At 39.8% G+C, this 16,676-nt stretch overlaps 1 protein-coding gene across 6 annotated transcripts in view; it reads right to left on the bottom strand.

The window, feature by feature from the left end:
- Window positions 1-16,676, bottom strand: part of UNC5D (unc-5 netrin receptor D) — a 261,651-nt gene that overhangs the window by 143,843 nt on the left and 101,132 nt on the right. For 4 of the 6 annotated variants that reach the window (XM_021374802.1, XM_021374801.1, XM_021374803.1 and 1 more), the window contains one exon: window positions 5,740-5,907. The gene's annotated coding sequence lies outside the window, so the exon portion shown is untranslated. Of the gene's footprint in view, window positions 1-5,739; window positions 5,908-8,092; window positions 8,233-9,332; window positions 9,423-16,676 lie in introns of those variants that run through there. The other 2 variants (XM_021374806.1, XM_021374805.1) reach the window with 2 other exon arrangements.

Below are 16,676 nucleotides of genomic sequence, written 5' to 3'. Positions count from 1 at the left end.
GCAAGATCACAGCAAGAGCGATAATTTCTGTCACTAATATTGAGAATTTTTTCAGGCAAAAGGATTAACAGGAGTTGCTTGCTTTCCTGTCAATGTTATCTTCAGCAGGATACTGTCTTAAAAAAAGGGCACAGACAAAAAAAGTAACCAGCAGTTGAAAGTTATGTGCAATGCATCTTTTTAAACTAATCAAAACTTCACTATTCTAGCAATACGTTAAACCACTTAAAGTCTGCCTAGAGTCAATGGTAATTACAGAAATTTATCACGGTTGCCAATCATGCAGCTCCAACCCAGGGTGCCTCTTACTGCCAGACTACGGTTTGCCAGCCTTGATTTATTTCTGTAGGACACCAACCCCTTGGCAGCTGGAAGTGAGACTGCTTACAAGATTGGACAAGAGGTGTTCCATGTGCTAGGAAATGTTCCAGTCAGGTGGCTTGGTTTGGCTTTCCAAAAAAAACACTGGGACCATTTTCAGATTCTGATTTTCTGCAGCATGGGGGGGATGCCGACAGGTCCTCTTAACCAAATGCAGAGCTCAGAATAACCTTCAGTGCTTCTTCACTGCACAGCAGATGTTAAATGAATGCCTCAAGTTACAGGAATTTCATTAAACGTGAGAATCACACCTCTCTCTTATCAATACAAGATGTGCCAAAAAAAGGAAGACAAGTTTCCCCAGGGGAAAATTCAGTCCCTGCTTGGCCAGGGCTTTATTCCTCCCTTGACTTTCCCTTCAGTCTTCAGGCCACATACAGCACGAATAGATACTGTGAAACAAACCTCTGAGCACCCATAAGGAAAGAAGGACGGAAATGAGTGATGAAGATATGGACAAAGCCACTTAAAATAAATCAGAGCACCTCCCTAGAAACTTTTCTTTCACATTTCCAGAAGCAGTGCCCTTGAGCTTATGTTTCTGTCGCAGCTTCATCTTCACTCAGGGCTCAGTAACCTTATTCTATTTGCTGATTTCTATACCACAAGTTGGATTCTGACCCAGTGCCAGCTTTACACTTCCATGCACTGACATGTGGTGTGAATGTCTGTGCTTAACGCTGGCAGGAAAAACATGGGGGCATGGGGACTGAAAAGCCAAAGCAAAGGGAGCTGAAGGGTACTGGGTATTTTGGAACTCTGGCTAACACTAAGGGAAAAATAGAATGACTTTCTCTTTCAACTACTTTATCAGTAGTTGAAAAACAAAATAAATGCTTCCAAATTGATCTGTATGAATATTTCCACTGAAACAGAGTAAACATAAAAACATTTTTCGGCAGATGATCATTAAGCTGCTGAAGCTTATTTCACTGGGATATTTTTGATGTACAAGCAGCTTCTCAACCAAGCAGCATCTTGGGAAAAAATTCTCCTTATTTTTCAGAATTTTCAGAAATGGAAGCAAAATTATGAAATTGTTCAGCTTTTGAACAAGTGGGAATCAAAGTTTCCAATGCTGCTGAAAATGCCCTGTCAGGATGTTAAGATTCATGGACTCAAACTGGAAGGCTGAAAGGCAGCAGCACGGCCATCTGGGTGGATGTGCAGAGTAACAGAGGTCACAAGATCCTCATTAATTTGTGTTTCTAGCTCAAAAGCGCAATATGAGATTAACTATTTCTTAGAAAGATATGAAGCCTTCATTTAAAAAACTAAAAGTACTGGGTAATTGACCTTGGCCCTGTGTGAAGCTTTACCTCTGGGGTATGAACTCCCATCTTTATTTCTTTTCCTTTTAATAAATTAAAGGCACATTTTAAGTAGTTTTTGATCACTTACCCTCCTATGTAATTAGATGCACAGGCTGTAACACCATGGTTTCTGTAACAGTAAAACACCCGAGGCAGTCTTCCTCTCACCCCTCTGTGTTTACAGGGGAGGTTTTATCTGACTTTATTCTGCTAAGGGCTCTGGTCCTTCTAAGGTCCTGCTGCAATTAGCTGTAAATGGCTGTGAATGAGACACACAGAGCAATGTGCGTAATGACTAACCTTCCACGGGCTCATAAAATATTTAGCAACTCAGTATTGCTTCAAGTAGTTGTATTAATCTCAGTCTGTGCATCTGTGTGTGTGCACATGCACACACAACAAATAGTAAATGGGGACAAGAGCCAAGTGAAAAGATTATTTCCCATTTATGCAACCTCCTCTTTCTAAACTTCAAGGTGTGTTTGAGAAGAGAGTGATGCAGGGTGTAGATTTCCACTGACTTTTTAATCTCTCCATTTCCTGAAGCCCACACGTGTTCTGCAATTAATGCAGATAAAGTAGGACTGGCTCTGAGACTCCTTTAAAGAACACAGCCATTTCCATGCAGCATTCCCATGTCTTAGGATGTCTTCCTCAAGTGTACACTAACACGAGCTATCTTACAACAAAGCGGAGTGTTCAGCTCATATAAAATGGTATAGAATGGTACAAAAGGCAATGTTCACACCCTTTCATACAAAAATCAGAACAATGGGGGAAAAAAAGCCAGCAACACTTGTTTAGTCCTATCTTATGTTGTCGATCCTGTTTGATAGAGATTGAGCATGAATAGGAGAGGGATTTTTGTTTGTTTGAGAGTATTATTTCATGAATTCAGGATACAAATTTAGTCCAAAGTCCTTTTCTCAGTGAAATTCTGCCCAAGAAGCATCTTCTCTGTTCTTGTTTGGTTGCTGCCTCTTCTGCAGAACAGGCTGGCATGATTAATCCAAACAAGAGGGATTAATTGGACAACCTTCTGTGTCCTGCAAGCAGCTCAGGGAATTGGCAAACTATTATCTGCTCAGATCCTCTATTTCATCACATGAATCACCCTGCCTTGAGCATCACTCTATATAAAGCGAAAATGGAGAGGCTGCAAAGTGTCTCTCCTTTTTATTTATTGTGAGCACTTCTCAAAATATGTATCCACTTTATTATTTTTCCCCTTCCAGTCCAATTATTCCATGTTCTCAGAGCTGATTTTTCTTTGTAATTCACTTATTTTTAATTGGTGTAGAGTTCTGAGCTGCACCAGTTTTATAGAAATGAAATATCTGAAGAGCAGTTGAACTGTGTCTCTTTACGCCTCTGTAATTTCTCTTACTTCAGAAAGAAAATGTGCTTACCGCCACCGATCAGTGGATGTGGAATACCTTAAAATTGCTGGGACAAAACCAGGTGTCATTTATTACCCATTTTCTTAAGCAAGGAGTTTAAATTCTGAGGTACATTATCTAAATTTGGAGCAAATCCAGTTCTAACATTTTGACTGTAATTTTTTCAAATTTTGCACGTGTGTGGGTGCGTGTTTGTACACAGTCACTAAAGGTCAACAGCTTTCTAATGTTAAAATTATTGAACTTTTTGTTTATGATGCCCTGGCAAGGATTCAGTGGTCCAACTCTTGTCAGTGGCTGCTGCTAGAAAGACCTCACACAGTATTTTAGCTTTACTCTGATACGATTGATATGGAACGTGTATTTACCCCTTTCATCCCTTTGGTTCTACTCTTACTAGAATTTACTGTTGGAGTTACTGAGTTGCAGCCCAAAAAGGCTTGCTCCAGTGTCCAAATGGAATTAGCTGGAATCATTCTGTGTACTTTACTAGGCATCCTATCAGGCAGTTAATCATATTCCAGTCACCAGAAATCCCATTTACCCTTCTGGATTCCTTTTCCTCAGTACGTGAAGATATAGGCAATAGTATTATCTGCAAAGTGCATATTGTGTACATTAATCCAACTGCCAATGCTGCAAAAGGGTCAACTGCTTCAGAGAGAGCAAAGAATAAAGTAGTACACCATGGGCACAATTCTTTGGATTGCCAGCTCTATGCAATAGATCACAGGGGATTTTCTGTAACTACCTTGAAAAAGATACTGAACGAGAGGCAAGAGTCCATTACTGGCAGAAGAAAAGGCCTGTCAGAAAACCCCAGGCAGCAAGGATGTAGCTAAGATCAGTACAAGAGAAAGTTTCTGCAATCCATCAAGAGAACTGTGTGCAGGTGACCCACGAATCACCTCACACCATTGTACTTTGCAGCAGGCAGTCCTTGTTGGAATTGCCCCTCTGGGCGATGAAAGCACTCTATGTGACACCTGCGAATTTGCCCTTTACTGCTGCAAACCCAAGCTGTTAAATATCACGCTCTTTTGGCTGTGATTTACTCTATTTATGGCCCTCCCTCCACCCAACATTTCCTCATCGCAAGGGATCAATTCTGGACATACAACAAAAGGCAACAATGGTCTTAATAAAAAACAGAAGGACAGGAAAGATTGATTTAGCCAATGAAGATACGCTGTAGCAATGGAGAAAAAGAAAGTGGACAGACAGGAAAGAATAATAATGATAAAAAAGCACATTGGTGGCATTACCAACCCACAGGCACATCTACAGTAGATGAAATCAACTGCTTTCTTAATATCCCTTGTTTGTGCTGTCTTCAACAACTATTCTAATTTAAAGGTGAGTACCTAAAAATGTTCCTAGCTCTTCTACTTGACAAGAAACTACTTCAAGGAAGAAATATAGTCCTGTAAGACCTATAAGTCTTGATGTAGAAAAGTTAATTTCTCTTGTGACCTTGTGAAAGTCTTCTTTAACTTTTGTGTTATTCTGCTTTAGATAAAACGAGGAGAGTAAACAATTCCAGGCTTCCCAATGTACTGTCAAAATAAGGTCCACTCAGAACACGTTGGAGGGTATTTTGAAAATATGGCCACTGAAATCCTCTTTAACAAGGAGAAACGTGCTATATCTGAACATACAGTTATTACCAATGCACATTACTGTAAATATCTACAAATCCTTTTCTCTTGGAACCTCACAACTCAGTTTACATAATGGCTCAGTAAACATAAATTGTAGATACATATACATCTCTACTAGAAACCCCCCATCAGAATTCCAATAGTGGAACTCATATTAGAGTACAAATATGGTCAGTAGCAGAGGGCAATAAAACAGATTACCATATATAACTCTCTCAGAAACCAATTTGCCTTTTATTATGCTCCTGAATGAAATTATTACATGATCTATAGAATATTGAGCCCTGTGATGATTCAGGACAGAAAGGCATGATGCTGCACCATTATTTATATATTTATCTAGTTACTGTCTCCTTACTTAGAATTAGACTTTGCACATTAGGAGTACAGAAGATTGCAATACTCAGCTCTGCTACTGTGATTAAGTAATTGCTTACAGGACCATGGACATCATTGCTGTAGACATGGTCCAAATCATTTGCTCATTCTCAAGGTGTGAACTTCTAACAGAGAAAGAACACACACTCCTTAATTACCCTGAACTGAGTACTGCGGGTGATACATACTGGAGATGTTTTTGATCACCAGAACAACGAACTCATTGCAGCAAATCATGTAGACAGAGATCTGTGTTCATACCCACCCAGAGGCGTAAGGTCCAGCAGAACCATACACTGATGGATGATCTATGGTGAAACTGCACCACTGTCTCTTCACCTTCACCCAAGGAATGAGATTCCCAGAAGCTCTAAGACCCAGTTCCAGCCTCTCTCCAGCCTTGATAAATACTACAAGTAATGTATTTTTTTGGTTAAGCAAATTCATTCTTGCACTGTTGTAGGCATGGAATTGGATGAAACCTGAATGTATTTCAACGTATAACATGACTTCAGAGTGATCAGACAAACCTTATGTTGAATTTCATTTCATAAAGTGGGAACATCACAAGACATAAGTTACTATAAACAAACTGATAAGAATTACCTGTGAAATGCAGTCTTATTTCAGGCACTACTTGCTCAGAAGGCCTGCAAAACATGCAAGCAGAAGTCAAGGATGTTTTTGTTTTGCCGTGTCTATCAGGTAGCTCATCAGGATCACGCCGCACTACCTCCTGTGCCAGGATTCAGCCACCTTGCCATTTTTAATCATCTGCAAAACCAAAACATGTTCTCAAATTAAATAAATCTTTAATAGCCGGAGTCAGCGACGTCGTCTCAGTGAGCACACCACTACGTCTCTCTCTCTCAGGAAGCAGTGCTAGAAAACCATCGAGAAGTGCAGAAGTCAGTCCTGGAATTTGCCACCGTTCATGTGAAACAAATGTGTTCCTCTGCACCCTCAACAGCAACGTATTTTTCAAAATAGCCCATGGCAAAATTTTCAAGAAAAATTGAACTAACTACTGCACAATGCTGCCTTTGGCAGGAGGCTTTTGATTTCATGTCTTTGAAAAAACACTATACTCCATGGAAGAGAGAAAAGAAATACCTGCCAAAAGAAGGTATCCTTGTTCCTTCCTCACAAGTCCCATACGTATGCACACATTCATCAAAGTATACATCTTAGTAACAGAATTTCATCAACTCTTAAGAGGACATTTTTGAACAAATAAAACCAGGTTTATTTGATTTTTTTTTTTTTTTGCACAGAAGCAGAAAGGTCCAAGGGTTTCAGCAACAAAATCTTAGATGTTTTTTATGCTGCTCATATTCTTGTAGACTTGAATTTATAATGAAAAAGCGAGTGGAACACTGGTTCATCAGCTAGTACAGATGGCATCCATTTCTGCTGCAGAGAGGAAGTAAAGCTAAGCTGAGTCTTAACTGGTACCTAAGAATGGTGTTTGCTGTCTTAACAAATACAGACTTTGTCCAATTGCAGTGCAGGTTCTTAAGTGCAAGAATATAGGATGTATATTTTTGTGCAAATAACAAAAATATTATCACCTTCAAGTTTCTGAAAAATATTATTAATCAGCATCATTTGAAGCATTCAAATAGCCATAATGAATTGAACCTAATTTAAGGCACAATAGTTAATTTATTAGAGCACTGTCTGTTACTGGAGATAGAGACATAATATTTTCCTGCCCATCTTTTGGTGAGATTCAAATCCTCCTCTTATTTGTACCTCTAGAGACTACATTAATTCCAGTGGAAAAAATAGAATATTCCAGATTCATTTCATTGAGTTTAAAAGAAAATGTGGCCCTTCTTACTCAAGTATGCACCGATCTTATTTAGAAATTATTTTTTCTTAATGAAATACAATATATTGTAAGGCCATATACTCTACAATATAGAACTCCAGAAGGGGAAGGCAGTTTTAAAAAGTGAAATTTAGAATTAATGCTATAATTGGAGAATGTAAATGAAGTGTGATTTAGTCACTACAGATTTTTTATTTTGGTAGGCATTGTATAACTATCTACATCTCTGTTACTCAGCTACAAAGTAGTACAAACTCTGAAGGACTCAAAGCCTTTTTAGAAATCCACTTTGTGTAAAGCAAGGCAGAAAAGCTTAAAAAAAACCCCAACCCTTGCTATTCAAAGCATGAATGCCCCTTCAACCTAGTATTTCTATTGAATTTACAGGCTCTTCTTATGAATACATGTCGGGCACTCTGGCATGCTGCTAGGTTAAGGGTTCTCCCATCTATTGATCTCAGTACAATAAGAAGTAATCAGAGCCACTGAAATTTGATTTTTATGTGATGGAAATGTGCTGAATCATAGCTTATTGTTACAGCTGTGTGTTTCAGAAACATTTATAAAATGGGTAGGAAGAGCGCTAAATCAAATCATATTCAATGCATGTAGGATAAATGTCTTCAGAAGGCACTGAAGGGTCATCAGAAACAAACCCTGTATGGAGGAAGAAGTCCCTAAAAATCAGAAATAGTGTACGTAGCAGAAATGCACCTAAGAAATTACGGAAAAGGTGATGAAATAGTAAAGTACACAGTAAATGCAATGACATAGCTAGAGAAAATAGCCAGTGACTAACCTGCTATATGGGTATGGATTTACGAGTACAAATATAGACATATTTGTATATAGAAGATACGCACCTATATAGGAGAGGGATATGAGATGTTGTCTCTATATAGATCTAGCTGCCCTTATAAATCCAGTACATATTATTTCAAATCGACAAAACCAAATCACTATGGAAAAAAAATCAACAAATGCAGCATCTCCCCCACACTGAGTCTGGGTTTTATATGGTAAGGGAGCTTTGCTTTTCCTTTAAAAGTTCACATAGGCTTTAACACATAGTATCTGTTTTTAAAATGTAGAAGTACAAATAGTAACCAATTCTCCATTACTTACCAGTTACTTCTGTTTCCTTCTCCGAGCTGGGTTAGTGTGCATAAATACTTCATGAGGATCTTTATTTATAGAGTCTCAAATAAAGTGAAGCTTTGAAACCAAAAATATTAACTCTGGGATCCCCTGGTATAATTGGTTGTCTGTAAGTGTAAGAGTTAGTACGGAAGTATATAAATATGTCATAAAACATGATTTAGGACAAAATGAAAATTGTAAAAGCTGAAGGCCATCATTTTTTAAAACAAACAGTAAGTTCTGTTGTATCTAAGAACAACAAAAACATCATTGGTTTCCTTTGTGCCGGGTTCACAAATACAATTAGTGGCAGTATGATTTGAAAAACATTCTGAGTGACAAAGATTAAGATCATCGTTGATATTAGTGTTGTGATTATGTATTAGTGGGGTACCGCGATGACACACAAATTAAGTACTATTAATTAGGTTCTACATTTCACCCTAGACGTGGCATCATTTCAGAAATTGCTAACAAGAAAACTAATTAGTGTCAACTTAGCTTAGACGATGGCTTCTGTGGTCTGGATGTCTGCCCAACAAGGGCTGGATGCGGATCCTCTGAGTCATTTCACTAAGGTCATGTATTCATGTAGTTCTTCGTAGTCAAAGGGCATGGGAAAACCTACCAAGGCCTTTGGTCATACTGATCTCCACCACTGATGGGGGCAATTCCAAACCCGCCCCAAACTCACAGTGCAACTGAGTCCCACTGCCCCAGCACGAGTCCTTCCTGCTGCCAGGAGCTGCTGAAGTCTGCAGGCAGCAGAGCATGGCCTAACGAACTCATCCATTAACGAGTACTCCTTGCAATTTGTTGGGAGCGTTTACCATGCATTTTGTGTGATCGCAAGCCCAACAGGAAAACAACGTTCTATTTCCTTTCTTAGCGTGAAACCATGAACATGGCTCTATTTAACAAGAAAACAGCTTCAATTCAAAGAGGTGAGTGCTGGCATTTAGAGATGTGGGTGTTGGTGTTTTTACCTCTTGCAAAGTGACTGTGAAACTAAACATTATATTTGCTAACAAAGTAAGAAAGTGAACTGAACGTGGCTTGCAGAAAGGACGGAGTCCCAGCTCCCTGGGTTTGAGTGGGGCAGCACAAAACACTGCAGGGAACAGCCTGAGGGAACAGGAACTGCAGCACCCCGCTAACTCTGAGGGGAAAACAAACATAAAAGAGGAATTTATGCCCAGTGGGCCACTCTGGAGCATCCACTCACTTGGGGGAGGTAAGTGCAGCTCGGGATGTGATCCCGTTCCAGCCTGCAGGACCAGAACATGGCGGAGAACATGGCGGAACCTTCTGGAACCGCCCGGGTGGGGCCAGCCCCACCCATCCTGAGGGCAGGCAGGGCTCTGACCCCATTGGCTGGGGTGAGCCGGGATGCAGCGCTATTGGCTGGGGCCAGCTGGGGAGGCGGGCTCAAGCAGAGGGGCACGAGGCACCTGAGGGCAGCCGCCATTTGCAGCCCCTCACGGCGGCAGCGCCATGCATCGTGCATGCTGCAGTCCGCTTAACCACCATCATATTTCTCGATCTGCTCCCCTTGACGGGCCAGTGTTGGCTCTTAAAAACAGGCTGGCGTTTGTATAATCGCCGCTGTATTTTCTAGCAGCACTTTGTAGGAGACTTTAATGTGCTGCCCAGCACCAGCGATGGCACTGCACGCTGCGCGCGTCGCTCATGCACTTTGTTTTTGTGAGATTAGATAATTGATTGTGCTCTTCCTGGGAGTGAGTCAGAGCCCATCAAGACAATTGCTTGAGCTTCAAAGGGCTTTGTAGAAAGAAATCCCATCTATTGATTTGTTCAGTAAAACAGGGCTTTCAGCAACGGGAGCTGCATCTTTCCAGAACAATGCTCGTAGGGAAGAGAGAACAGAACAACTTTGAAGGAGACGGTGGAATGCTGCAATCCAGTTGTGCCAGTGTTCAGTCAGCACTGCAAAATTTCACTTTCCATTTACTCTTTTGGAGGAGCAAGAAACACCCCTATGTATTCTTGTTTATGTCAGAATTTACTTAAGCCTTCATTTTGGCTCTGTACTTATTCATACAGCTGTCCCAGTGGAAAAGCACCAGAAGTTTCTTAAAGGTTTGAGAGTTTGAAAGAACTTCTCCTTTTTCAGGCATTAAGACACATCTCTATTCAGAGGTCGGAACACATTTCCTCTTGTGCTTTCTTACTAAGCTGATGGGATCTTTGTTCCTTGGAGCACCCCTTGCACAGCACTGAATTTCACTTGGAGTTGATGGAGTGGGTTAAATACATACTCATGTTTTGTTTTCAAACAATCTCCTGTGCATTCTCTCCCATGAGAGCATAGGAAGTGCTCTCCTAAGCACACTGCATGCAACAGGAGAGAACATAGGTGTTCAGTGCTTGTTAGAAGCAAACAAAAACAATTTGTCTCTTGTATAACCATTTTCCTTTAAAAACTAAGTTGGCTATATGAAGTAAGTAGATATAAGTTATTTAATTCTGATTTTACTATCTGTTGTCTTAAATTTGTGGTGTTCCCCTCCTACCACCTCCTTAAAAAATGAAACAACAACAAAACCCAAGTAGGTATCAGGAGTGTTAATAATTGATGAAGTATTTGTAAACCCTTAGCAAATGAGCAGTCAAGTGACACATGAATAAAACATTTGAAAAAACGTCTCTGCCTGACAGCTAACAGCATTCTGAAGCTAAGCATAAAATACACAGGTATTATGTTAAAGCAGCACATGTGTAACACGAAAAGTAAGAGTGGAGGAAGCGCCGGACCTCTGCTTTGTTTGCACATTGTCAGGCAGGGCAGCTGGCCTGGACAAGTACTTCAGTGGTTACTCTTCAAGATCCTTTCCTGTGGTTTCAGAGCAGTCAGGATTTCATCCCTTTGCATAGCAGCCCCTTTGCATAGCTTCTGCATTGCTCTATTGCTTAGTAGTTGCTGTGAGAATAATACACTCCCTGACAGTGACGTTATACTGATACAAAAGCTCTTTTATTGGCATTACTTCTCTCAATTTACTGAAGTAATATTATCATGTTCGTACTATTTCACTATTATTTCACCATAAAGCTTTTGCACCGCACATAAATCTCTATGCTGCTTCTTGCCATGCCACAGTAAGTGCAAAATGAAAATAATGCATGCATGAAATACAGAATGCAGTGACCAATAAATAGTTCTGAAATTGACCTGAACTGGAGTGGGGGTAGCCACAAAGTACCCACCTCGCCCCTTTGCAGAAAACACCTTCCTCTTTCCTTCCATCAAATAAACAGAACATTTCTCTACGACAGTTTCTAAACAAAGAGATAAGAGGGTGCATCAGCTCTCAAAAAATGGCATTAAGATTTCATCACACCATCAATGAAAGGAGATTTAATTAATTTGCTTTACCTATCTCAGCGTGCAATAGACAAGCAGAAGAGGGCTTTTAGTGAAGAATATTAAATGTGGAGTTTTAAGAAGAAATTACTGCATGATATCAAGCATGTTAGTTGCCATGGATGGGAGTGAATCAAAAATCTAACATCTGAACTCCTCCGTTCTTGAGTTGAGAGAAAAGATGGATATTGAAATGCATGTTCAAGGCTGAAAACCAGTGACTTTGTACTGGGAAAAAGCATCACACAGGAATTTCGATGCTACATTGCTAAATACAAAGGCATCTTTTGGTTGAGGTTTTTTTTAAATGGATGCAGCCTGCAGACCATGAAAAAAGTGTTCTTTCTGAGAGCCGCACTCACACATTTTTGTTGAGGAGCTTTGCAGCCATGGAGCGTGGAACTGTCATTGCTGTTTCCTCTAAAAGGTCAGCAGAAGCTCACAAGGTGGTGCTTCCATTACACTCCTCTCTTTTTGTGTTTCCATTTCCAGGTTATAGATTTCCTATACATTTCAATTAGTCTTCCCCCACCTCAGTTAAATACATCGCAGGGGTAGCAAAGGTTTAACAGAGCAACTGCAGAAATAATTACTTATTTGATAACTCGTGTCTTTCAGTGGGGGCGTCAGGTTTGACTTTTATAGTGCAGACACTGGCAGAGGAAAGGGAGGCACAGGAAGAACTGACGGAGCTCTCATGCAGTTTTGATCACAAGTCAGAAACCGTGTTTAGCTGTCAAATGTACTGTTAGAGAAAGCCACCACAAAGGAATAAAAGGATGGGAGAAGAAAAGAATCTCCCTTGCTCAGGAATGTTTGTACATTTTAAATGACAGTTTGAAATGCAGAAAACGCTTGACTGAATCTTGCATTATTATCTTTTTACTTCAGTTCTAATAGGAAAAGGCTTGTGAGAAGAGTGTCCTGATGATCCTGTCATTAGAGACACTGGATCTCAAAGCTAAAGACTTGTAATTCTAATAAAAAACGGCTAGAGAGAGGAGAATAAATATAAAACACCAAGTTCTGCTTTTCAAAGCACTGAAATAAAATTCTCATGTAGAATTTATTGTTAAGGGAGAAGGTTTAAGCACCATCAAACAAGCAGATCTTCACAGGTTTTTTCACCAGGTGGACAGAAACCAGATTCCCGTTCTGATAAATAAACTGCTTTAGGTAGACAGTTAATAGCAGGTCCGTATTAATATGAAATAAACGATGCTCCACAAATGAATTTCATAAACAATCTTTTTTACCACTTCCTTTATTGTAGTTACAGACGTTTCCCCTTTGTTATATTGCATAGCACTGCACAAAACATAAATAAAATGAGAGGCAGTGTTAATAAGTTGTTAGGATATTTTTCTAGTTGTATGGTGGAAGCACCAGCAAATGCTTTGCGATGATAAATCCTGCATGCTATTGTAATACAAATGAATGCTATAAAAATGGCAAGGAACTGCTTTATGAAAGGAGTGCACTACAGGTCAAGTCTACACATTACAGTTTCCTAAAGAATCTTTAAACTCGCATTTTTAGGTTTTCTAACTGATCGGAATGTCAGGATTTGGGGCAGTTTACTCAGCCTCGAGCCCTGCGCCATACGGCTGAGATGGGACTTCCCACAGGACCTTTGTAGGAAGGCGGATTTCCCTCAGCGAGTACTTTATGACCCAAAGCACACAGGATACTCATTGCTTTTGATTTCACTTTTTCAGTTCTCCCTTCACGGGAATTAAATGCTACTGGCTTTTGGGTTAGCATCTTAATTCAGATAAGGAGTGTGCTTTTGAAGTCAATTGCCTGATCATCTCTATTTCCTACGCCTTGGCTGACATGTGGAGTGGTCTCAGAGTGTATGAACTAGACTGGTCACAAAGCCTTCCTCTTGTGTCTGGGAAGACTGCAGATAAGATGCAGTTTATAAGTTTAGCTAGGCAAGAATGGACCTCCATGATCCTGACAGCCTGACTTCTCTAAAATAGGCAGAGGACGTTTCCCTGTAAACCAGATAACATTTTGATGTATGAGATGCCTGTTCGAGGTAGAGATATAATTTCTATTTAAAGACTGCAGGTACCAGTTAACCACACCATCTCTACATGCATTACTCAAGTCGCTCATAATCCTTACTGTTTTTTTTTTTTTTTTTTTAAAAAAAAAAAGCCAGTTGATCCCCCAGCTCATTATTGCTGCAGGATGGAAGCGAAGGCAGTTCTGCTGTCCCTGCAGCTTGGCCCTATCTGCAAAGTTTGTGATTGTTGTGATCACAGTTGGGTGATTCTGGTGTGGTTCCCCTGATGTCCCTCCTCTCCTCTGCATTTACACTCCGTGTAAGTGAGCAAACTACAGCACCAGACCTGATGTCTCCAGCACCACTGAAAGTGTTACTCCCTCTCCAGGCAGTTTCTCAATGAGCATTTACTAATAAAATATTTTACAATTAGCAGTTGTTCCATTACATATTCAGGAAGGATAGTAAGCAGGTATAAATCTTTGGTTTCATCTCCATCAATATTTCTGTCCCTGTCTGTCTCCTTAATTGCTATTGACTACAGAAGGTATTTTTTCATTGAGGCATGAGATAAATTGATATTGATTACAGTAAATGAACTTTTCGGTAGTCAGAGTCAATTGGGAAGATACAGAGGAGAAACTGCAAGCATGTTTACGCTGCACATGAGCAAAATTCCTCTTTAGAAACTCTCTGACCTACTTCCTGGTGCTTGACTTAAAGTAAATGCACATTTCTACTGTTTAATGCAAAAAAAATCAAATGCTGGGATTTCGGGCAGAATGAAAATCAGCTGCATTTACCTGATGTATTGAAATATAAGAAAAGGAAATTAGAACCAAAACAGCTTTAACTTTTAATCCTTCACATAAGGAGCTTTTGCCATGTAGTTTTCTTTTTATCACAACTGCGTAGTTCGTTCTCCAGAAATAATGGTAAGAAAACAAAGATCCTGGATTTTATATATCTCTTGGTACCTACTGCCACATTCAACTTTGTTCGTGATCAGAAAAGTAGGAGGATGCAGTCACCTGCCACGACTCATCATCATTTGCCATAATCAGGATGCAGAGAATGTTGCTGCCCATTTCAACGCACTTGAGGTGTATGGCCAAATCACTTTCATCACAGCTCCACATAAACTAAATTAATTTAAGCTTTATACAAATTAAAAAATAGCATTCCTTGGATCCAAAGTAGCATGAAATGCTAATTATGTTAAAGCACCATCTAAACATTGAAGCCCTCTAGCTGAGGGCTTTGTAGTGATGCATACCGTACAAACGTAGAACAAAAGCTTACATCTGGACAGACAGAACAGACAACCTATAAAAGAAAGAAAAGTGTCCTCTTTTTTTCACATTAGCTAAAGCATATAGGATAAATGACACAGTTCAACATGCAAGATTAAACAGTGTGCTTGGTTTGGTTGCGTGCCTAAATCCGTGTGTGCAGCTGGCCGTGCCCTCCTCAGCACTCTGTGGCAATAGCAGACATCCCTGGGGATGCAAGATCCTTCCTACCTTGCAAGGCTTCATTTGGGAAAGGCATTGCTCTTTAAACATTTAATTAAGTCTCATCTTTCTAGAGCTGTGCCAATACACTCAATAGACAATCCTCGCAGTTCTGCCCTAATGCCTGTGAAGCCATTTGCTGCAACAGTGACTTAATTCATATTTTCTTACTTTTTTTTCAGGGAATATTTTTAATAGCACCTGTTTGCTTCCTGGTTTATTATTGCCATTCGTTGCAGTATCTATGGTATGGGTGCAGGAATAGGAGAAATGCATCTTCATGACAAAACCCACTCACTATACTAATTTACCGTAAAACAATAATTCAGGCAATGAGGTTACTCCATACAATTAATCAAATCCTTAAATTCCTATTGCACTGTCATACTGTGTGTGCTGATGTACATCAAGACTGTAACAACTAATGCACAACGTATTTCACTTAGACTCCAAATTCTTCAGGCAGCATCCTTTCTGTGCGTCTCCCACGGTGCCTTAATAGATCAAACCCACCAGCAACCAATGGAAATAGCTGTCAGTCAGACTTGAATAGTTCTTTTCAGGTAAATTAAGCGCTAGTCAGAAGAGCTGCCCTTAAATTTTTTCCTGAGCTCTCCTTCAAAAATATAATGCACAAAGTTCTGGAAGAAGGACTTACTTGAATTGGTTCTGAATTTTCTATAAAACACATAATGAGTGTATGGATGTAATATGAGGTGAGCAGAGACTTTTGGTAGCACTATAACTGTATAAAAATTTCAGTGACGCAGAGCAGAATTATTTTGGAACTATGACTGTAGCAGAAAAAGGATTCAGTGGCACCTTGACTGCCAGCTCCACATCCCCTAGCACAGGGCAGCTCTTCCTGTGGGGCATTTCAATCCTGGAGGCACTGGGTATGAGGGGGTTGGTATGAGCTGGCTGCTCTGGCAGGGGGTTGGATTTGATGAACCCCAGAGGTCCCTTCCAACCCCCGTGATTCTGTGATTTCTGCTGTATTTTCAAGATTTGATTATGTTCTAATTCTATTTGTTAACGTGGCTTATTTTACTCAACTGTTTTTCAGAATTGACCTACTTATGGCAGTTTTACCATATATTTTTTGCTTCCTTCTTATTTCTCTTCTTTATTACTTTACCATATTTATGTGTGTGTTTCTCTGTACTACAGTTTTATTTGGATTTTCTGGTCTTCTTTCATATGGTAAAGTAAATTTTCCTCCTTCACTGTGATCAAGAAATTGTTACTCACCCTTACCTACCTATTCAACCTAAATCTACCTTCTTTAAGCTTGAAACACTATTTAAGTTTGACTGGAACATGTTGGGTTTTTTCTTCCTATCACTAGATCACTCTGCAATGGAAGTCTTCAAACCTCTTATTTCATAAAATGCTCATCTCATAAAATGTGTGGGGAGAAAAACAGTGCAGAAAAAAGAGGTCACCCTCCCTTATTTTATAGGTGATAATAGTTGGTGAGAATCAGTTTCACGAGCTTCACATTTAAATAAGCTGGAATCAAAAGCGCTTCCTTTCCCTAAGATATTGCAGTCTTCCTTGACCAGGCTCCTGTATTTCCATGCAGTAACACATTCTCCTTCCAGAGGCTCCGTGGAGATTTTTTTTTATGGAAACATCAATAGTTTCTACCTCTCT

Source organism: Numida meleagris, chromosome 21 (genome assembly GCF_002078875.1).
Source record: "Numida meleagris isolate 19003 breed g44 Domestic line chromosome 21, NumMel1.0, whole genome shotgun sequence".
Classification (NCBI taxonomy): Eukaryota; Metazoa; Chordata; class Aves; order Galliformes; family Numididae; genus Numida; species Numida meleagris.
This window is presented reverse-complemented; position numbering and strand designations above follow the sequence as displayed.